This window comes from Ceratotherium simum, chromosome 29 (assembly GCF_057802395.1).
Source record: "Ceratotherium simum simum isolate JZ-2026a chromosome 29, ASM5780239v1, whole genome shotgun sequence".
Taxonomy (NCBI): domain Eukaryota; kingdom Metazoa; phylum Chordata; class Mammalia; order Perissodactyla; family Rhinocerotidae; genus Ceratotherium; species Ceratotherium simum.
Genome location: NC_141928.1, coordinates 40,301,767 through 40,324,809, shown reverse-complemented (window position 1 = coordinate 40,324,809; position 23,043 = coordinate 40,301,767). Strand labels below are relative to the sequence as shown.

The window sequence follows — 23,043 nt, the reverse complement described above, 5'->3', positions numbered from 1 at the left end:
CCGTGGGCCTCCGTCACTGCGGCATCCTCCATCCCTTCATCTGAAGAACTCAGTCTGTCAAGGTAGGAACTAAATCTTTCCTAATTCTCTGTGGTCCTCCTCTCTCTCCCTAACCTACATCCTCAGAAGAGATAAGATTCACAGCAAATTCTCAACCTCTAGAGACTTCTAACTGTAGCAGTTAGAAGCCAGGCACTTGGGAGTATAGATGTGTGTGTGTGTCTGTGTATTTATGTTGAAAAGCAGGAGGGGGAGAGGTAGGACATTTATTAGCACCCTGCATAGGAACTTTCCCTTGGGCCCCAGGTTATTTGGATTCGTTTGTAATTAGAGCTGAAAGGGACCTTAAGAGGTCATCTGATTCAGCTTTCTGCCTCCACACAGGTGCTATGAGCTGCGCTAAGGAGGCAATCATATGGTTGACCTAATGGAGAAAGGCATAGACTTGCTGGCTGGATCAGCAGAGGACAAGATTTTTTTTCTAGGTATAATCCCTTTTGGGCAGAGAGAGACCTGGGACAAAGCTGGGCTTATTATTTTTTTATGAAATAAAGGAAAGCAACCTTTTACAGCTCAGTGAGGGTCAGTGGCTTCCAGCTTATTCTTTTCCTGGGTATAATTCCCAGTGCTGCAGTCTCCATTCATTGAATTGGGGCCTTGGGAGCTTCAGGCACAGCCTGAGAGGTAAAAGGCTTGGAACCTGCTGAGGGTTCCTTCCCTGGATATTCTCTGTCAGTGATTTTGATCACATTAAAGGTGCCTGCATATTCCCGGTTCGTATGGGAGGAAATAGACTTGGGGAAAAGAAGATAGACCCACACCAGATGGTCCTAGGAAAGAGCCCATTCTCCTTCAGAGCCAGGCATCTTCTAGAGTGTTCGTATTTGACTTTGGGGAGTGGACTTTTAACAGATCCTTTCTGTAACATATTTGAGAAGCCAAAAGCAAAGCAAGCTCTGTGCTTCGAAAGAGGACTCTATATTAGGGAGGCCTGATCCAGCTGGCTGTGTCTGGGAGATCCCTTCAGGCGAGGCCTCTTCTAGCACACTCCCAACGTGCTGACTGGCCTCAGTTGGTGTCCAAAATAACATAATACCCGTTTGGAACAGTGGCCTCCTCAGCTAGGAGCAGCTACACACAACCCAAAGGAAAGACAGATGAGCTGCTGGGCGTTGGCTGCTGTTCCATTTGTGGAACCAGACTCCTGATGCTGTAGCCACATGCTTTCAGGCATCTAATAGCCTGTTTATTCTCTCCTTGCAACTCAGCCCAGATACCCACAGGAATCATTGTTACCACGAATTCTTTTTTTTTTTTTTTTTTGGCTACGTAGAATTTTTATTATATACTTATTGAAAGAGCTCTTTTACATTTATTTAGACATAGATTTTTATCACATCACTCTTGTGCATTCATAACAGGGAAAATATAAGTGAAATAAATTGATTAAGGTATTCCTAAAATTTCGCCACTTTCAGAATCTGACTCTTGGGCCGGCCCCATGGCTTAGCGGTTAGGTGCGCGCGCTCCACTGCTGGCGGCCCGGGTTCGGATCCCGGGCGCGCACCGACGCACTGCTTCTCCGGCCTGGCTGAGGCCGCGTCCCACATACAGCAACTAGAAGGATGTGCAACTACGACATACAACTATCTACTGGGGCTTTGGGGAAAAAGAAAAAAATAAATAAAATTATTAAAAAAAAAAAAAAAGAGGGTTGGTGATTTGGTGATGTAGCATTTCTTTCTTTCTTTCTTTCTTTCTTTCTTTTTTTTGGCATCCCAGAGTAGGCTCAAATGATACAGCATTTCTTAATAGAGGGCACAGTGCTGTCACCAAGAATCTCCTCCAAGCACTCGCTAGTACCCATTCTGGGAGTTTTGATCCTGCTGTTTTCTTTCTTTTTTTTTTTTTAATTGTGAAATTTTTGTTGTACATTATTGTTTATCAATCACCATATAAGTGCATCCCTCCACCCCCTTGTGCCCACTCCCCACCCCACTAGCCCCTGGTAACCACCAGACAGTTCCATCTGTCCGTGTGTTGGTTTATATTCCACATATAAACCGTGAAATCATGCACTGTCTGTCTTTCCCTTTCTGACTTATTTCACTTAACATAATACCCTCCGGGTCCATCCATGTTGTTGCAAATGGGACGATTTTGTCTTTTTTTATGGCTGAGTAATATTCCGTGGTATATGTATACCACATCTTCTTTATCCAATGTCAGTTGAGGGACACTTGGGTTGCTTCCATGTGTTGGCTATAGTGAATAATGCTGCAATGAACATAGGGCTGCATAAGCCTCTTTGGATCGTTGATTTCGGGTTCGTTGGGTAGATTCCCAGTAGTGGGATAGCTGGATCATAGGGTATTTCTATTTTTAATTCTTTATGGAAAACAGTATGGAGATTCCTCAGAGGTTGCACCAGTTTGCATTCCCATCAGCAGTGGATTAGGGTTCCCATTTCTCCACAGCCTCTCCAGCATTTGTTGCTTTTTGTCTTGGTGATTATAGCCATTCTAACGGGTATAAGATGATATCTTAGTGTGGTTTTGATTTGCATTTCCCTGATGATTAGTGATGTTGAGCATCTTTTCATGTGCCTATTGGCCTTCTGTATATCTTCTTTGGAGAAGTGTCTGTTCCTTTCCTCTTCCCATTTTTTGATTGGGTTGTTTGTTTTTTTGTTATTCAGTTGTGTGAGTTCTTTATATATTTTGGAGATTAATCCCTTGTCAGATATATGGTTTGCAAATATTTTTTCCCAGCTGGTGGGTTCCCCATTCATTTTGATCCTGGTTTCATTTGCCTTGTAGAAGCTCTTTAAACTGATGAAGTCTCACTTGTTTATTTTTTCTTTTATTTCCCTTGTCTGAGTAGACATGGAATTCAGAAAGATCCCTTTGTGGCTGATGGCAAGTAGTGTACTACCTATATTTTCCTCCAGGAGTTTTATAGTTTCAGGTCCCATCTTCAGGTCTTTGATCCATTTTGAGTTCATTTTTGTGTATGGCGAAAGAGGATGGGCCACTTTCATTCTTTTGCAAGTGGCTGTCCAATTTTCCCAGCACCATTTATTGAAGAGACTTTATTTTCTCCACTGTATGTCCTTAGCTCGTTTGTCAAAGATTAGCTGCCCATAGATATGAGGTTTTATTTCGGGACTTTCAATTCTGTTCCACTGATCTGTGTGTCTGTTTTTGTACCAGTACCATGCTGTTTTAATTACTATCGCTTTGTAGTATGTTTTGAAGTCAGGGATTGTGACGTCTCCAGCCTTGTTCTTCTTTTTCAGGATTGCTTTAGCTATACGGGGTCTTTTGTTGCCCCATATGAATGTTAGTATTCTTTGTTCTATTTCTGTGAAGAATGTCCTTGGGATTCTGATTGGGATTGCATTGAATCTGTAGATTGCTTTAGGTAGTATGGACATTTTAACTATGTTTATTCTTCCAATCCAAGTGCATGGAATATTTTTCCATTTCTTTATGTCATCATTGATTTCACTCAATAAGGTCTTATAGTTTTCATTGTATAGGGCTTTCACTTCCTTGGTTAAATTTACTCCCAGATATTTTATTCTTTTTGTTGCAATTGTAAATTGGATTATCTTCTTGAGTTCTCTTTCTGTTAGTTTGTGGTTGGTATTTAGAAATGCAACTGATTTCTATAAGTTGATTTTGTACCCTGCCACTTGGCTGTAGTTGTTGATTATTTCTAATAGTTTTCCAATGGATTCTTTAGGGTTTTCTGTATATCAGATCATGTCATCTGCAAGCAGTGCGAGTTTCACTTCTTGCTTATTTGGGTTCGTTTTATTCCTTTTTCTTGCCTAATTGCTCTGGCCAGAACCTCCAGTACTGTGTTGAATAAGAGTGGTGAGAGTGGACACCCTTGTCTTGTCCCTGTTTTCAGAGGGATGGCTTTCAGTTTTTCCCCATTGAGTATGACATTGGCTGTGGGTTTGTCATATATGGCCTTTATTATGTTAAGGTACTTTCCTTCTATACCCATTTTGTTGAGAGTTTTTATCATAAATGGATGTTGGATCTTGTCAAAAGCGTTCTCTGCATCTATTGAGATGATCATATGGTTTTTATTCCTTGTTTTGTTAATGTGGTGTATCACATTGATTGATTTGCGGATGTTGAACCATCCCTGTGTCCCTGGTATAAATCCCACTTGATCATGGTGTATGATCTTTTTAATGTATTGCTGTATTCGGTTTGCCAATATTTTGTTGAGGATTTTTGCATCTATGTTCATCAGGGATATTGGTCTGTAGTTTTCCTTCTTAGTATTGTCTTTGCCTGGCTTTGGTTCAGGGTGATGTTGGCCTCGTAGAATGTGTTGGGAAGTGTTCCATCTTCCTGTATTTTTTGGAATAGTTTGGGAAGGATATGTATTAAGTCTTCTGTGAATGTTTGGTAAAATTTTCCACAGAAGCCATCTGGTCCTGGACTTTTATTTTGGGGGAGGGTTTTGATTACTGTTTCAATCTCTTTACTTGTGATTGATCTATTCAGGTTCTCTATTTCTTCTTGATTCAGTTTTGGGAGGTTGTATGAGTCTAGGAATTTATCCATTTCTTCTAGATTGTCCAATTTGTTGGCATTATAGTTTTTCATAGTATTCTTTTATAATCTTTTGTATTTCTGTAGTATCTTGTAATTTCTCCTTTTTCGTTTCTAATTTTATTTATTTGAGCCTTCTCTCTTTTTTTCTTGGTGAGTCTGGCTAAGGGTTTGTCAATTTTGTTTATCTTCTCAAAGAACAAGCTCTTTGTTTCATTGATACTTTCTACTATTTTTTTTTTAATTTCAATTTCATTTATTTCTGCTCGATTTTTATTATTTCCCTCCTTCTGCTGACTTTAGGCTTTGTTCTTCTTTTTCTAATTCTGTTATTCATAGTTTGAGGTTGCTTATTTGGGCTTTTTCTTGTTTGTTAAGGTGGGCCATATGAGTTGGTATGGTGTATTTTCATTTTCATTTGTCTCCAGATACGCTTTTATTTCTCCTTTAGTTTCATCAATGATCCATTGGTTGTTTAGTAGCATGTTGTTGAGTCTCCACAGCTTTGTCACTTTCCTGTTTTTTTCCTTGTAGTTGATTTCTAACTTCATGGCATTATGGTCTGAAAACATGCTTGTTATGATTTCAATCTTCTTAAATTTATATAGGCATGCCTTGTTTCCAAACATATGGTCTATTCTTGAGAATATTCCATGTGCGCTTGAGAAGAATGTGTAATCTGCTGTGTTTGGATGCAGTGCTCTGTATATGGATGCAGTGCTCTGTATGTGTCTAAGTCCATCTCATCTGGTTTTTCGTTTAGGTCCATTATTTCCGTATTTATTTTCTGTCTGGATGATCTGTCCATTGATGAGAGTGAAGTGTTAAGATCCCGTACTACTATTGTGTTGTTTTTAATAGCTCCTTTTAGGTTTGTTAATAGTTATGTACCTTGGTGCTCCTGTATTGGGTGCATATATATTTAAAAGTGATATGTCTTCTTGGTGGAGTGTCCCTTCTATCATTATATATTGCCCTTCTTTGTCTCTCATTGCCTGTTTTATCTTGAAGTCAACTTTGTCTGATATGAGTATGGCAACACCTGCTTTCTTTTATTTGCCATTAGCTTGGAGTATTGTCTTCCATCCTTTCACTTTGAGCCTGTGTTTGTCTTTAGAGCTGAGATGTGTTTCCTGGAGGCAGCACATTATTGAATCTTGTTTTTTAATCCGTCCCACCACTCTGTGTCTTTTGATTGGAGAGTTCAGTTCATTTACATTTAGGGTAATTATTGATACATGGGGGCTTGTTGGTGTTATTTTATCACTCTTTTTCCGGTTCTGTTGCATTTCTTTTGTTTCTCGTCCCGTGTGTTTCAGACTACCAATTCAGTTTGGTAGTTCTGTATGGGGGTTCTCTTAGTTTTCTCTTTCTTTGCCATGTGTGATTCTGTTCTGATTATTTGGTTAGTGGTTACCATGAAGTTTGTATAAAAAATCTCGTGGATGTGATAGTCCATTTTTTGATGGCCTCTTATTCCCTTAGACTAGGTCGATTCGATCCCTTTCCTCTTCCCCTTCTAAGTTATTGTTGTCACATCTTATTCCTTCTTGTGTTGTGAGTTCGTGTTTAACCTGATGAGGTTATATTTATGCTTGTTGCTTACCTTCCCTTGATCTTTGGTTTTATAATTAAGTGTTTGCCAGTCTATTTTGATAAAGGACTGCAATTTTTCTGGTTTTGTTGACCTATTTTCCTCCTCGTTCAAAACTTTGAATCCCCTTTCTCTTTTTTTTCTCAGGCATGAGGGCCTTCCTGAGCACTTCTTGTAGTGGGGGTCTTATGGCAATGAACTCCCTTAGCTTTTGTTTATCTGGGATAGTTATTATTTCTCCATCATATCTGAAGGATATTTTTGCTGGATAGAGTATTCTTGGCTGAAAGTTTTTGTCCTTCAGAATTTTGAATATATCGTTCCACTGTCTCCTAGCCTGTAAAGTTTCTGTTGAGAAATCAGCTGAGAGCCTGATAGGAAATCCTATGTATGTTTTTTTTGTTTTTTTGTTTTTTGTTTAGCTGCCCTTAATATTTTTTCTTTGTCGTTGACTTTTGCTAGCTTTACTACTATATGCCTTGAAGAAGAGGGTCTTTTCGTGTTGATATATTTAGGAGATCTGTTTATTTCATTCACTAGTATTTCCAGCTCCTTCCCCAGGTTTGGGAAGTTCTCAGATATTATTTCTTTGAACAAGTTGTCTCCTCCTTTTTCCCTCTCTTCTCCCTCTGGAATACCTATAATCCTTAGGTGGATTTCCTAATTGAGTCGGATATTTCTCAGAGAGTTTCTTCATTTCTTTTTAGTCTTAGTTCTGTTTTCTCCTCCATCTGGAGCATTTCTGCATTGCTGTTCTAAATATTGCTAATTCTTTCCTCCATATTGTCAGCTCTGATGCTTAAGGCTTCCAGATTTGTCTTTATCTACTCTATTGTGTTTTTCATCTCTAAGATTTCTGATTAGTTTTTTTTACTAGTTTCAGTCTCTTTTGTGAAGAAACTCCTGATTTCATTGAATTGTCTATCTATGTTTTCTTGTATTTCATTAAGCTTTTTTATGATGGCTATTTTGCATTCTCTGTCATTAAGGTTATACATTTCTGTGCTTTCCGGGTTGACTTTGGGGTGCTTGTCATTTTCCTTTTGGTCTGGAGATTTAATATATTTTTGCATGGTGCCTGTCAGTGTTGGCTTACTTTTCCTCATAGTGAAAATATATGGTCGCAGTTTCCTCTTGTTGCCACTGGGTGGGGCTCAAGGCCTGTGTATTCTGGCCTGGCTCAATCCGCAGGCACTCTCATTGGTCCCTGGCTGATCTGAAGCGTGGCTGAGTGGAGGCTGCTGGGGGGGAAGCGTGGGAACAGCTGGAGCTGGAGCGTGGGAACAACTGAGACTGGAGCGCAGCTAGGCCAAAGCAGCTGGGGCTTGGGTGCAGGTGGGTTGAAGCAGCTGCAGCTGAAGTGCCACTGGGCCAAAGAAGCAGGAGCTGGAGTGCCGCTGTGCTGAAGAAGCTGGAACTGGAGTGCGCTGGGCCGAAGAAGGAAGAGCTGGAATGCCACTGGGCCAAAGAAGCTGGAACTGGATTGCGCTGGGCCAAAGAAGCTGGAACTGGAGTGCGCTGGGCCAAAGAAGCTGGAGCTGGAGCACCTCTGGGCCGAAGAAGCTGGAACTGGAGTGCGCTGGGCCAAAGAAGGAAGAGCTGGAATGCCACTGGGCCAAAGAAGCTGGAACTGGATTGCGCTGGGCCAAAGAAGCTGGAACTGGAGTGCGCTGGGCCAAAGAAGCTGGAGCTGGAGCACCTCTGGGCCGAAGAAGCTGGAACTGGAGTGTGCTGGGCCAAAGAAGCTGGAACTGGAGTGCACTGGGCCAAAGAAGGAGGAGCTGGAGTGCCTCTGGCCCAAAGAAGCTGGAACTAGAGTGTGCTGGGCCAAAGGAGCTGGAACTGGAGTGCGCTGGGCCGAAGGAGGAAGAGCTGGAGTGCCACTGGGCCAAAGAAGCTGGAACTGGGGTGCACTGGGCCAAAGAAGCTGGAACTGGAGTGCGCTGGGCCGAAGAAGGAGGAGCTGGAGCACCGCTGGGCTGAAGAAGCTGGGACTGGAGTGTGCTGGGCTGAAGAAGGAGGAGCTGGAGTGCTGCTGGGCCAAAAATGCTGGAACTGGAGTGCAGCGGGCCAAAGTTGCTGGCACCAAGTCAGCTGGAGGCTGAGCACAGGCCAAGCTGAGGCAGCTGGAGTCCAGGGGAAGGGGGATGGTCAAGCTGAAGGAGCTGGGGGTGGGGCATGGTCCAGCTGAAGGAGCTGGGCCTGTGGCATAGTGGAGCCAGGGAAGCTGGGGCCATGGCTTGGTCCACCTGGAGCAGCTGGGGCTGTGGCGTGGTGGGGCCTGAGCTGCCGCTGCCTCTGGAGTGGGGGCACAGGCTCACCCCACTGCTGGTCGGGCCCAGGCACCTGGGGGCCGCTGCCTTTGGCAGTGGGGTGTGGTCACGCTGCCCCTGTCGGTGCTTCCCGGGCACCTTGGGGCCACTGCCTCTGGGGACGGGGCTGAGCCGAAGCACTGCTGTGCTGAAGCACCAGTCGGGTAGGCTAGGTGGGGAAAGGGTGCTTACTTGCACCTTCCCCATCTCAGAGGTTTCTCACCTGGCTGTCACTCTCTGCTCTCCTGAGGGGCTAGCTTGTTGAAACGACCCTCACAACAGTTCTGCTCCCTCTGTAGGGGGATCCCCATGGGCTGTGAGGGATCTTGGAGAGCACCGGTTTTCGCAAGGCAAGCCACCCCTCCCCCTCCTCTGAGAGCCGCGTGGTCTCAGTCTCTGGGTCACAGTCCTTGGGGAAGGAAGAGAGCTCTTCTTACCTCCTTCCACTTACTCTGGGGATTCCAGCACCTCAGTCCTTGGGTGTATAGCTGCCTGAGTGCCTCAGACATCCCCTGTGTTGTGTGAATAGCTTCTGTTGGAATATGAATGTCCTTTTTGTTGTGTCTTAGAGGGGGAGAGTTCAGTGTGGGAAGCTCACTCTGCCATGATGCTAACATCACTCCCACCATGAATTCTTAAATGTCCAGATTCTTTCAGCATCTTTCACACATTTCAGAGAGAAGTACTTGTAGGAAATTCAGAGTCTCCATCAAATCTCATGGCGTATAAAGACGTGGAACCGTGGCAGGCATGGAGAGTAGTTATACAAACTGACTTTCCTGAATTCTTGTAGAAGGTTCATTTCTGTACTCAGAAGTAAGTCTGTTATTAGTGCAGTTAATCGACATCATTTTCCAAACATTCGATTTGAGAGCCCTGAAGAAAGAGAGAAGAGATGGTTTCTATCAGTTAATTGTTTGTTTCACTCCCCATTTCCCCCAGCCCAACAAACAGTGCTCAGTCTTGCCTTTGCCCAGAGGTTTTCAGAATTTCTTCCTCTGAACCCTAGGGTCCCCTGGAGGTGCCTTTGGGGCTCCCACAATGGAGAGAGGGAGTTGGAGTGTATGGGACTGTAGGCCTCCCCTGCTTCAACCAGAGCAGCTTTGTTTTATGTATTGGGCTGAAAAAGTTTGGAACCACTGCTCTAACCTTATCTCACATCCTGAAATGTCTTTCTTGCTGCCTGAGCCCTCTCCAGAGGCATGTTGGCAATGATTTTAACAAAATTATGAGACCCTCGAGTTGGGCTCTTACCCCTGAACATCCAGCACAGGGCCTTATACACAGTAAGAGTGCAGTGGATGCTCCTTGGCGTGATTGTGTGCTCACTTGATTAATTGACTACTGAGATGACAATAATTAATGGCCTCAGGATGCTTCTAGATCAGAGAAGAGAGCATATAATATATCATAGTTTACTTTGACTTTTTATGATTTGAGCACTTCTGCCTGATGTTTCCTACTGGAATCAATCATGCAGTCTGAGATGAAAACATGGCCAAAAGGAGTTACCTAACGTAGGTTGTTGCTGGTGCAGAGGATACCTGAGTAGGTCAACACAAGCAAAAATACTTCCTGTTGATTTCCAAAGACGTGTCCTGAGGTGAAAGGTAAGCAGAGTGATTATTGGGAAAGACTAGGGACAGAGGTCTACTAAGATCACGTAGTCTTATCTATTTTTTAGTACTGCTTGCTTTTGCCAAAAATTACCTTCCTGGGTAGTTTCCAAAACTACTCAGTGTCTCGATTGTGGGAAATGCAGATCTTTTTCTTCACTAAGCTACACTTATAACACCATCCAAGCTGTTTATCTGCAGCCTCCTGTGTACATCTGCATATCTTTTTTGGGGGATGGGGGAGTGGCTTTATTTTGTTTTTAATTAACTTACATGTTTTATAAAAGTTATATATACATTTGGTTTTGTAAAAAGCCAAATAATAGAAAAAGGACATTAGTGGAAAAACTGGCAAAATCCAAATAGTCTGCAAGTTTAGTTAATAGTAATGTACTCAATATTAATTTCTTTGTTTCGACAAATGTACCAGGATTATGTAAGATGCTAACGTTAGGGGAATTGGTTGAAGGACATACAGGAACTCTCTGAAATATCTTTGTAACTTTTCTAAAAATTATTTCAAAATAAATAGTTAGGGACTGGCCCTGTGGCGTAGTGGTTGAGTTCACACACTCTGCCTCAGCAGCTTAGAGTTCGCTGGTTCAGATCCTCGGCGCAGACCTACTCACAGCTCATCAAGCTATGCTGAGGTGGCATCCCACATAGAAGAACCAGAAGGACCTACAACTAGGATATACAATGATGTACTGGGGCTTTGGGGAGAACAGAAAAGAAAAAAGAGGAAGACTGGCAACAGATGTTAGCTCAGGGCCAATCTTCCTCAAAAAAATACAAATAAATAAATAGTTAATTTCCAAAATCTAAAATTATTCCAAAATAAATAGTTAATTTTTAAAAGTTTATGCACAGCAAAAAAAAAATCACAATGAAAAAAGTGCCACATAGTGCCAAATCTGGGACAATCTGAGCATCAAAATCAATAATACTGTAATGGGTTATGACCCATTGAATAAAAACAAAAAGAATCCAAGAGTCTATACTGATATCAAATAAAGAATGAAAGAAAGGAAGGAAAAGGGAAGTCTTTCTTATATTAGAATGCCAACTAATAAATGTAGAGGGAATAATAGAGAGAAAAATCATCGTTTTTCAACCATCATAGTAAATAACTGATTCAGACAAAAATCATCAAAAAATCATCAATTATTCTGTTAACAGAATAATAATCATGCTTTCCATTTCTATAAAACGTTTATAGGGTATAGAGCACTTCCACAGACTGTGTTGGGTAGGCTACTGTTCAGATCTATAGCAGGAGGTGTAGTGTGTCTCCCTTTAGCCTCCATGTCGTTTTTTTCACCTAGTGACTCCCTGTAAAATGGCCTGGTCCAAGCCTAGGAATGCTGAGTAACCAATGGTTATACTCATATGTTTTATTTTCACCAGCCCTAGATCTCTCTAATAACTTCTTGCTGCTTATCTTTGAGATTTTATCCTTTACTTAAAACATTTCACACATAGCTGGCTTGTATTCTGTATCTGATATTTTTAATATCTGAAGTCCTTGCAGATTACATCTATTATTTGTTGTTTTCTCTGTTATTCACTCATAATATCTTGCTTCCGTGTGTATTTGTGATCTTTGATATAAACTAATTTTTGTTTGCTCTTTAGTTTGGAGAATCCTATCAACTTAAGTTGGGGATATTTTCCTCCAGCAAAGATTTGTATCTGCTTCTGCCAAAAGTTGGGGGGAACCCAACTTGAGCTTACTTAGAGGGTCTCAGCTTAATGTGGAGTCTCAGGTTTGGCTCCCCCACCATTCTAGTGGTCCAAGGCTTGTCGTTCTGATTGCAGTTAGAATGCTCTGGGAATTGGCCTACAACGAACTCTAGTCGTCCCCCTTGCTTATCCACAGCTCATGATTTTTTTTTTCCCCTTTTTGGGGATGGGGAGAGTAGCCTTAGAGATTTCTCCTGTTTACTGCAAGCCCTGGTGCTTTAAAAAGTAAATGTTATACAGGATCTCGTTTTTTGCAGTAGAAGAGACTCCTTTAATATCTTGTTCACTATAATGCAGAAAGCAGAAGTCTCTCTGTACAATTTGATACCCTACTTTTTTTATTAGCTTTTAAGCGTTTTTCTATACCAGTACACATTCATTATAAACATAATTTCTATGGTTCCATTGTATTCCATTGCATGGCTAGACCACTGTTTAATTAGCCGTTTTTCTATTGGATATTTAGAATATTTTCAATTTTTCGCTGTTGCAAGTAATACTGCAGTAAACCTCGTTGTGGAAATGTGAGGTAAGTCAGGGGAGTTGGGGATATAAAGAAAAAGCATAGCTGTTACTCTGGGCAAGTGTTGCAAACTCAGATGCTTTATAGGATCTGGGCAAATAATGCAAATGAGTAAAGTGAGCCAGTGAAGCTGGCTTGATACGAAACACTATAAGGAGCAGGGGGAGCATGTCAACTGAAGACAGATGCCTGTCTTATGAGGGCCGCCACTTCTCAGCTCCAGCTGATTGTTACAATCTAGGAATGAAGGCCTGGTTTGGTCAGTTCTTCTGACTTTTCAAGCAAGACAAACTGTAAATCCAGATTTATTTATATATTTCTTAGAAATCTCCAAAATTTTTATGGTGGCGTTTTTACTGTATAAGCCCCATAAGACCTGTTGATGCGCAAGATATGACTGTCAGGCTGTCACTTTGCAACCTTTGCTCTAGGATCGTAACTGTGGGATCAAAAATGGTAGGGAAGTACTGACTGAAGACACAGCTGCTCAGTCATCTTTCCATCCTCAGCATGAAAATGGAGAGAAACGAGGGGTTAAGAGTTTAATATCTTGGCACTGAAGATTTATTTACTAGGCACTTTACTAAGGCTCAGCTTTTTGGTTTTCATCTTCCTTCTTTCCTCTCCTCCTTCTCATCAGATGTGCTATTCTCAGGCTACGCTAACCTTCCAAAAGCTGGCCTGGGTCCAGCTAGCCTGCTGGGCTTGCCATCCAGCAGCTGTATCAAATAAACATGGGTGGTGCCCTACTAAGTGCCAAGGCTCTGTGCTCGGAATTACTTACCAAGATGTGAGACAGCTGCACACTCCAAAAGTGTGCTGTCATCTAGAGATAAATAACAAAATAAAATGGCCAAGGCTTGGTACCAAATGAATTGTACAGACAACTGATATTGAAGAAGTTCAGAAGAAGGACTTCCAAGATAAAGAAAAGCTTCCAGGCATGGTAGAATTTGAGCTAGATCCTTAAAAAAAAAAAGAAAAGAAAAAAAAAAGCAGGGGCCTGCCCGGTTGTGTAGTGGTTAAGTTTGCACACTCCACTTCGGCGGCCCTGGGTTCACAGGTTTGGATCCCCTACGCACCGCTTATCAAGCCATGCTGTGGTGGCATCCCACATAAAATAGAGGGAGATGGGCACAGATGTTAGCTCAGGGCCAGTCTTCCTCAGCAAAAAGAGGAGGATTGGCAACAGATGTTAGCTCAGGGCTAATCATCCTCACAAAAAAAAAAAAAAGCAAGGAAATAGGGAGAGCATTCCAGATATCTTCCCAGTGGAGTGAGCCAAAACTCAGAATTTTGAATAAATTTGGCATGCAATGGAACATGGTTGGATAAATAGGAAGGAACTTTGAACACCACATTAAGGAATTTGAATTATCCTGTAGGCCGTGGGGAGCCACTGAAGAGCCTTTTAGTAGTAAGGTGACGTGTTGAAGGCAGTGCTTTGGGGAGATTAATCTTGTGTCAGTATTTAGGATAGCTGGGAGGAAAGAGCCAGAATGAAACCAAGAAAACTAGTTAGAAGACTATATAATAATTCAAAGGAGAGAGAATGCAGGTCAGAATTAGGATGATAGGAGTGGGGATGGAAACTTGACAGGCAATGTAACAAGTGGTTAAGAACACTGACTTTGGAATCAGACATTTACTGACTGAGTTGTCTTAGGAAGATTATTTAATATACCTGTGCCTCAGATTTCTCATCTGTAAAATAGAGATAATAATACTTAGCTTGGAGAGTAGTTATATGGATTAAATGAGATAATGTAAGTAAGTACTTAACATAATAGTTGGAATATAGTAAAAGCACGATAAATTTATTAGATCAATGCCTAAAACATTAGAAGGAAGACTCAGCATGTCTTGGTGATGGAATGTAAAGAGATTCCAGATAACTCGTAGATTTTCAAGCTTGTGTTACTGGTCGTCCAAAGAAAGATGATTTGAAATAGAAAAACCAATTTGGCTTTAGATGTGTTGAATTTGAGGTAATTGTAAGACGAACCTAGTAGGCTATTGGGCATTGGTAAGTTCAGGAAGAATGAAAGATTTGGAAATCAACAGTATAGTGGGAAGGGCTAAACACTTCTCAGGTTGAAAAGACTTCAGATCTGAGCCTTGCTGTAAATCTGCGTTTAAATATGGACCAGTTATTGTTTTATTAAACAATGAAGAAAGAATGATCTAAGAGGTTGAACTAGGAGAGTTGGTGTGATAGAAGGGAAAAGAGGGTTTTCAGTAGTAGAGGATGGCTAAGTGTCAGACAATTTAAATGTTATAAGTTCAAAAATTATAAGTGCTTCAGACAGTTCAAGTATTAGAAGAAGATAGACTTCTGGTGATGAAGAAATGGTTAAGGAGAAAGTAGAGTTAACATAGTCCCTTCTTTTAAGAATTTTGGTGTTGGAAAAAACAGAAGAAAGAGAGAATTGCCTGAAGTCCTTGGGTTGACATGCCAGTGATACCCTCCGCTTTCTGGTACTGCTGAGATTCCAGCACCCCACCCTACCCCAGCCCCACCCAGTTACAGAGCCTTCAAAGACTTCTGCCCCTGTGGATATGAGCAACACCATTCACTGCTACTGCTGGGTTTTTTTGTTTGTTTGTGTGTGTGTGAGTGAGGAAGATCAGCCCTGAGCTAACATCCATGCCAATCCTCCTCTTTTTGCTGAGGAAGGTTGGCCCTGGGCTAACATCTGTGCCCATCTTCCTCTACTTTATATGGGACACCGCCACAGCATGGCCTGACGAGTGGTGCATTGGTGCACACCCAGGATCCGAACCTGCAAACCCCAGGCCACCGAAGTGGAGCGCGCAAACTTAACCACTATGCCACTAGGCCAGCCCCTGCTGCTGCTTTTTTTTAACAGCTTTATTGAGCTATAATTGATTTGCCATATGTTTCACTATTTAAAGTATGCAATTCAGTTGTTTTTAGTATATTCACAGAGTTGTGCAACCATTACCATAATCTAATTTTAGGACATTTGCATCATCCCAATAAGAAATCCCATACCCATTAACAATCATTCCTGATCTTCCCCTCCCCCAAGTCCCTGGGAGCCACTAATCTACTTTTTGTTTCCATAGATTTGCCTGGTCTGGACATTTCATATAAATGCAGTCAAACAATATGTGACCTTTTGTGTTTGGTTTCTTTCACTTAGCATAATGTTTTCAGGGTTCATCTATGTTGTCATGTGTTTCAGTATTTCATTCCTTTTTATTGCTGAATAATATTCCATTTTATGAATATACCACATTTCACATATCCATCTGTTGATGGATATTTGGGTTGTTCTCACTTTTTGACTATTACGAACAATGCTGCTATGAACATTCATATGTAAGCTTTTGTGTGAACATATATTTTCATTTCTTTTGGGGATATATCAAGCAGTAAAATTTCTGGGTCATATGGTAATTCTATGTTTAACATTTTGAGGAACTGCTAGACTGTTTTCCAAAGTGACTGCACCATTTTACAATCCTCCCAGCAACATATGAGGGTTCTGATTTCTCCACATCATCATCAATGCTGACTTTTTGATTTTAGCCATTCTAGTCGGGTGAAGTAGGATCTCATTGTAGTTTTGATTTGCACTTCCCTTACATCTAATGATGTTGAGATTCTTCTAATGTGCTTACTGACCATTTGTATGTCTTCTTTAGAGATGTGTCCATTCATATCCTCTGCTCATTTTTTAATTGGGTTATATGTCTTTTTATTATTGAGTTGTAAGAGTTCTTTATATATTCTGGATAGAAGTTCCTTATCAGATATATGATTTGCAAATATTTTCTCCCATTCTGTGGGTTGTCTTTTCACTGTCTTGATTGTGTCCTTTGAAGCACAAAAGTCTAACATTTTTAAGAAGTCTATCTTATCTATTTTTTCTTTTGTCGCTTGTACTTTTGGTATCATGTCTAAGAATGCGTTGCCTAACTCAAAGTCATGAAGAGTTATTCCTTTTCTTTCTAAACTTTCTTTTAATACATCTTTTTTTTCACATGAACAGCAGGGGTCTTCTTTTCCCAGCCTTTTGAGTCAGGTCTGGCCACCACTCACTCTCACATACACTCAAGGAACATCTCTTTTTAGACTACTCTTCTTCACTGAGACTCTTGACTAACCACCTTCTATATGCCAAGGACTATGCTAGGTTTTATGAGAAACACAAAATGAAAATGATACTGTCTTATGTGCTGGATATTGGGAATAAAAAGATGAATATAACTTGGACTTTGCAGTCTGGATGAGACATTAAGGTGGATATGCAAAAAGAACAATAACCATGTCAAGTGATAAATGATTTACTTAATCAAAATCTCTCATGGACTGACGCTAGTTTCTGGTGAAGTTTGCATCAGTATGCAATGAAATGAGAAAAATAATGACAGTATGCTTTCTTTTATGAAAAGATGATGATAGTTGATGTAAAAGTTTTATTTTTTTTTAATGATGCTACTTGGCAATATAAGAAATTGGCAATCCTATATTATCTCCTGGTTTTTGTGGGATTTTTTTTTCTTTTCTGTAAAATCAACAACCTGTAGCCATGGGTTCAGAAGACAGATCATTTCTGGCTCTGGGGTGATCACTGAAGACTTGATGGAGGAGTTGATCTGGGCCTTGTAGGTTTTGGATAATTCTGAGTATAGCCAAGTGTAACAGGCAGGAGAATCTGAACAAATGCAGCAGAGTGGAAATGAGCTTATGAAACAGATTTGAAGCACTACATGATGGGGTGTGGGAAGTAAGTTTGGGTAGAGAGGGAGTAGACAGCCAAGATAGAGGACCTTGAAAGCCAAAATGAGGAGTTTGAACTTGATTCTCTGGGTAATGGGAAACCATTAAAAGGGGCAGGAGGAGTAACATATTGAAGAAAGATGGTGCTTTAGGGAGATGAATCTGGCAGTACTAGAAGGTAAATTGCAGGTGAGAAGACTAGTTAGGAGGCAATTGAGGTTTACAATGTGACAGTATTTGTATTTTGTTTCTAGCCAGAGTATAATTTGATCTTTCATCAAAAGCCCTATAGATCTTTGGCAGAAGTGGGTGGAAAGTAGGTGACAATGTGGTCTGTGAGGTGGTGAAGTAAGCCAAGCATGGAAAATATGCTTCCACCTTCTATAGGCACCTGAAACCATTTCCTTTTTTGTGTGTGTGAGGAAGATTAGCCCTGAGCTAATATCCAATGCCAATCCTCCTCTTTTTGCTGAGGAAGATTGGCCCTGGACTAACATCTGTGCCCATCCTCCTCTACTTTATATGGGACGCTGCCACAGCATGGCTTGACAAGCGGTGCGTCGGTGTGCGCCTGGAATCTGAACCTGCGAACCCCGGGCCGCCGAAGCAGAGCGCACACACTTAACCGCTATGCCACTGGGCCAGCCCCTGAAAACATTTCCTAAGCAGTGGCTGTCCAGTGCAGTGCATGGCTTAGCCTCACAGAATTCAGAGGCTGGGCCCAGACCTCTTACAATAAGAAGCTAGAACTCCAAGCACTTGGCCATGGAGATTAACTCTGCCCTAGCCTACAGCTGCTTATCCAACCCCCTGTGAGGTCTGTGTCAGCTAGGGGAGAGGGAAGTACAACGACACCATTTCTGCTCCTTTCAGCTTCCCTGGAAGTGTCCCTAATGGTTATTTTTATTAACAGCAGTGTCTTTGTCTCCTTCCCTTCCTCATTGTTTCCTGCTTTGTAGGATCAAGGGGCCATGGCCCCTCAAATAAGTCAAGGTTGGAGATAGGTTTTGGGGTCTTTAGCCGCTTCTGTTCTTCTCTCTACAACTCAGCACATCTCAGCATATGGTCAATGGGCACGTGGGTCTCATAGCAAATGGAAGAAGCAATAGGGGAAAGAAACTACATCTCTTCTGGATCCTGAGCGGTGGCTGCTGTGGTGCTGGCCAGTGGACCCAAGGCTTCTTTCTAGGGACCTGAAATCCAAGGGCTTGGCTATAGAGTCCAGATAGTTGTCAACACTGGGAGGAGCCCTAGGCGGAGCTAATGCTTGGGGGCCAAGCCTAGCTTGAGACCATCTCTGTGTTCAAGGGTAGCAGCAGGGGGCAGTGGCATGAAGTGGACAGAGACAGTGCTGCTACTTACTGTACAGTTGGCTCTGGCTGTGACTTCTCCACTGTTTACTGATTCCCACAGAACTGGCCCAGAACCTGAGGAGGGTAGAGCAGGGAAGGGGTGGAGGGCTCTGTAGATCTGCAGGCAGAACTGAGATTTTTCTCTGGCCTACGAGAGACCACTCCCTTTCCTTAGCCTTCCTTTCCCTAGAAAAATAGGCTTCCTGGCCTCTCGGCTTGGCCAAATGGATTCTGCCTCCCCACAGGCCCAGCTGGACCCCACTCAGCACTGAACAAAAAGTGATGTAGATGAGAGGGAAGGTTCTGCTCTAGCCACACCAGCAGACCCGTTGAAGATCCAGGGAACTGAATTGGTCCCTGTGTTAGGAAGGGGACCTTCAGCCAACTTGTCCTAAGGCTCACTACCACTCTATGCATAGAAGCCTGCCAATGGCCCAGTCTCTCTTCTGCGACAGTCCCCATTTCTCTGAAGAGGCACACCCTAGAAAGACTAACTCCAGGTCTAGCTGGGCATCCACGAGGACTGGTCTCTGCAGCCTCCCTTCGGGGCTTCAGGAACCGCCTCCCTGGCTGGCTGCTCCACCCCGAGGCTAGTCTGGAATCCTAGTGAAAAAAAAAAGCTGGAAAACAAGGAGTCATTCAGAGTGGGTGAAAAGAGGAGGGAGAGGTTTCTGGGTAAGATCTAAAAGGAGGGGCCTGAGGAAGGAAGGAAGCTCTAAGCCTCTGCCCAGACTTTTTCCCCCAAGGCTCCTAGGGACAAGAGAGGAGCTAGGCCCAGCTCTCCCTCATTTTCTTTGCTGCCTTGAGAGTTCTCCTCTTCCAGCACTGACTGCCGCTGTGGCTGGCTCCTTTCTCTCCCCTCCCCCTTCCTTTAGGCTAAAGGCCCACAGGGACTGACAGGGAGGGAGTGCTGAGCGGCTGTACTGTGGGCATGCCCGCTCCTTTCCCTTCCCCCTTCCCTTGGCAGCAACGTCACCACAGCACCAACGGCAGCGGCAGCAGCAAGGATACTGGGGCTGGGATTGCGCAGCCTCCCTGCATTAGCAGCGATGCCATTGTATTAACAGAAATCAGACCTCAGGAAGTCAGCCCAGTTCCTCCTGTGTGGTCCTGTGGAACAGTGCCTCAGCTGGAACTGTCAAGGTAGAGCTTGATCAGAGTGCAAAAGGAACAGAAGCCTCCGGGTACAGCTCAAGGCTCCTTGCAGAGGTATGGCTCGGGGGAGCTGGGGGGAGGGGCAGGGCAGAGACGCCAGGATAACCCATCAGCACGTTTGAGCCCTGGCTTCTGAGGGTTGGCTTTGTCTTTCCGAAAGAGAGAGAGAGTGAGAGTGAGCATGAGAGCAAACATTAGACAAGCTTGTCCATGCATACATTGGGGCTGTGGTGCAGAGGTGGGGAAAAGCCGTCTTGGGCTAATGCTGTTTTGTCAAGAAGCAGAAGATCCCCTCCTTCCTTTCTGGGCATTTCTAATGAAGCTGCTATAGTGTGGGTCAGGGTGGAAGGGGTCAGATCTAGAAATAAAGGCTTAATGGGAGGAGACACCCCTAAATCTACTACAAGTTTATGATGGAGAACATGCAGGGATCCACGCAGCTTTCAAGAGACGGGGCTGGGAAGCATCGAGCCCATCCTTGCCCTTCACACACATACATACATGCTCATAGACACACATACCATATCTCTGGTGCTATGGGAGCCAGCAGGCTCCAGGTGAGGATGAAGTAAGAAAGAATGTTGACCAAGAAGCTCCACCCTGTATTGGGGGCTGGGGGTGGGGGCAGTCCCTGTAATGCCTTGGGCACCTGACCTGTTATAATCAGTCTTCTTATACAGACTTAGATTCCTAACAGGAAGAGACCTAAGCATAAGCTGATACTCCCGAATCTACCCTCCTGCTCTCTACCCTTCAGTCCTCCCCAAGAGAGGACCCAGACAGGAAAAACGTTATCAGTGCTACTGAGGCTAGTCATCTGATCTCAGGTCAAGGTCAGATTGCTAGAGAATAGCAACTGAGTACCACTGTCTTCCCCTTCCTCCTTCAGGAGGCCAAAAACAGAGGGAAGGGCTTCTGTGACTGGCAGAAAGATGCTGATGACCAAAAAGAGTTCCTTAAATTTCCATTTCCATTGACCACCTTGGCTGGTCAAGGAAAAGGTCCTATTAGCCTATTCAAAAACATAGGCTAATAGGAGTCAGTAGTTCCATGTTGTGCGAATGTGTGGTTGGGAAATACACTGGGAAGTTGTGGAAGGTTGTTAGTTCCCAGGAAGCATCTAGGGATGTGCACTACAGAGCAGGGGAAAGGGGCCTTGGGGACTGTGAATGGGGCAGGGAGATTAGGGCTGTGATCTGGGGCAGGAGGTGGGATTGAAGAGTGTTATTAGAGCATGGGGCAGTAATATGAAAGGGACTGTAGGTTCAGAGAATAGAGAAGTGGGTAAACACAAACTATGTAAGTGGAGGCTAGAGCTTGGGGCTATCCAGGAAGGGTAGGAAGCAGCTGCTGTGGTGGCAGAGTAAATGCAGGGACTTCAGGAAGAGGGCGTGGCCCTGATCCTCTTCTTTGGGAGGCAGTTATAGTGGAAAGAATTAAGAATTGGGCAGGGCCTGCCCCGTGGCTTAGCGGTTAAGTGTGCGCGCTCCACTACTGGCAGCCTGGGTTTGGATCCCCGGCGCGCACCGACACACCACTTGTCCAGCTATGCTGAGGCCGCGTCCCACATACAGCAACTAGAAGGATGTGCAACTATGACATACAACTATCTACTGGGGCTTTGGGGGAAAAACAGGAGGAGGATTGGCAATAGATGTTATCTCAGAGCCGGTCTTCCTCAGCAAAAAGAGGAGGATTGGCATGGATGTTAGCTCAGGGCTGATGTTCCTCACATAAAGAAAAAAAAAAGAATTGGGCAGACCTGGGTTTGCATGCCCAGCTGTGTAATTGTGGGCAAACTACTTATACTGACTGAGCTTCAGTTTTCTCATCTGTAAAATGGGAGTGATTAGCCTCCTTTAAAGGGTTATAGTGGAATTAGAAACAATATGTGTAAATCACCTGGCATGTAAGTGCTCAGTAAATGACCACTAATAAATAGTGTTATTATGATAGGTCCCAAGAGACACTCATTGGGATGAGGCCCAGGAAAAGGGCCCTCATGGAAAGCTTTCCCTGATTCTGGAGAGCTAGACTTCATAACTTTATGCTGGCTGAGCCCACCACTCCACTATCTACCAAGTTGGCATATCTAGATGGCCCATCATCTGAGAAGCTTTCTTCCATTTCTTCGTATTTTGGAGTCTCTGTTCCTTCCCCGTCTTCATCTGCTGTGTCTCTCCGTTTAATCAGGGCACAAACAGAGTCTGGAAGGAGCTCTTCCACCTCCTGGTTTTCTCTCACCTCTGTTAGGGCTCATAGGCCACAGTGTTAAACTTGTCTTGTTATAGAACAAGTCACTCCCAGGAAAGAAGTCTAAGAGGTATGCTTTCAGTAAGTGTGCTCTGTGGGGTTTGAAATCAGGTCATGTGTACAATATACTCATTACATTCTTAACTGATCAAGAAAAAAGGTCAAAAGTTAGGATTCCTGAGTCCCGTCTTAATTCTGTCATTTATTCCCTGAGTGATCTTGGGCAAGTCATTTCATTTTTGTGGTTGTTGATTTCCTTATTTTTTAACATGAAAGGGGCTTTGCCCACTTTTGAGAGTTGTTATGAGGATCAGTGAGATGACATACATAAAAAAGTGCTTTGTAAAAAATGTGAAAGTATAGAGGGAAAGGCATGAATACAAAAGCTCACAAGATATCTGCAGAGCTTCACCTGAGTTGGCTGAACTGGAGTTGTCTGTGGAGGAACTATTAGGCATTTCCTCTGGTTGTGTGGAGATCAGGAGGAAATAAGACCTTCTCTGAGATACAAAAATATAAAATTAAATGAAATCAACCAGTGAAAGAGCTTTACACTTAAAATAGGATTCAACACAACCTAAATGTAAAAGCTAAAACTATACAGCTTTTAGAAAACAACAGGAAAATTTCTTTATGATCTTGAGATAGGCAAAGATTTCTCATGACGCAGAAAACTTTAACCATAAAAGAAAAAAACTCCATAATGGGACTTCATAAAATTAAAATTTTCTATTAATTAAAAAGCACCATTAAGAAAACAAATAAGCAAGCCACGGGCTGAGAGAAAATATTCTCAGACCTATGTCTGACAAAGGACTTGTGTCCACAATAAATAAAAAACTCCTACAACTCAATAATAAAAAGACAAGTCAATTTTTTAAATGGGTAAAATAGGAGTCAACAGGGGCCGGCCCGTGGCTTAGCGGTTGAGTCTGCGCGCTCCACTGCTGGTAGCCCGGGTTCGGATCCGGGGCACGCACCGCTTCTCCGGCCATGCTGGGGCCATGTCCCACATACAGCAACTAGAGGGATGTGCAGCTATGACGTGGAACTATCTGCTGGGGCTTTGGGGGGAAAATAAATAAATAAATAAAATCTTTAAAAAAAAAAAAAATAGGAGTCAACAAATAACCAAGCACCTACCGTGTTTCAAGCACTGTGTAGGTTC

The 23,043-nt window shown here is 43.0% G+C and overlaps 1 protein-coding gene across 3 annotated transcripts in view; it reads left to right on the top strand.

Moving 5' to 3' along the window:
- The window catches only part of RUSC2 (RUN and SH3 domain containing 2), a 67,346-nt gene that overhangs the window by 27,834 nt on the left and 16,469 nt on the right, over positions 1-23,043 (top strand). The window contains exon 1 of one of the 3 annotated variants that reach the window (XM_004443253.3): positions 19,157-19,676. The exons of the other annotated variants lie outside the window; for them this stretch is intronic. The gene's annotated coding sequence lies outside the window, so the exon portion shown is untranslated. Of the gene's footprint in view, positions 1-19,156; positions 19,677-23,043 lie in introns of those variants that run through there. 3 annotated transcript variants of the gene reach the window in all.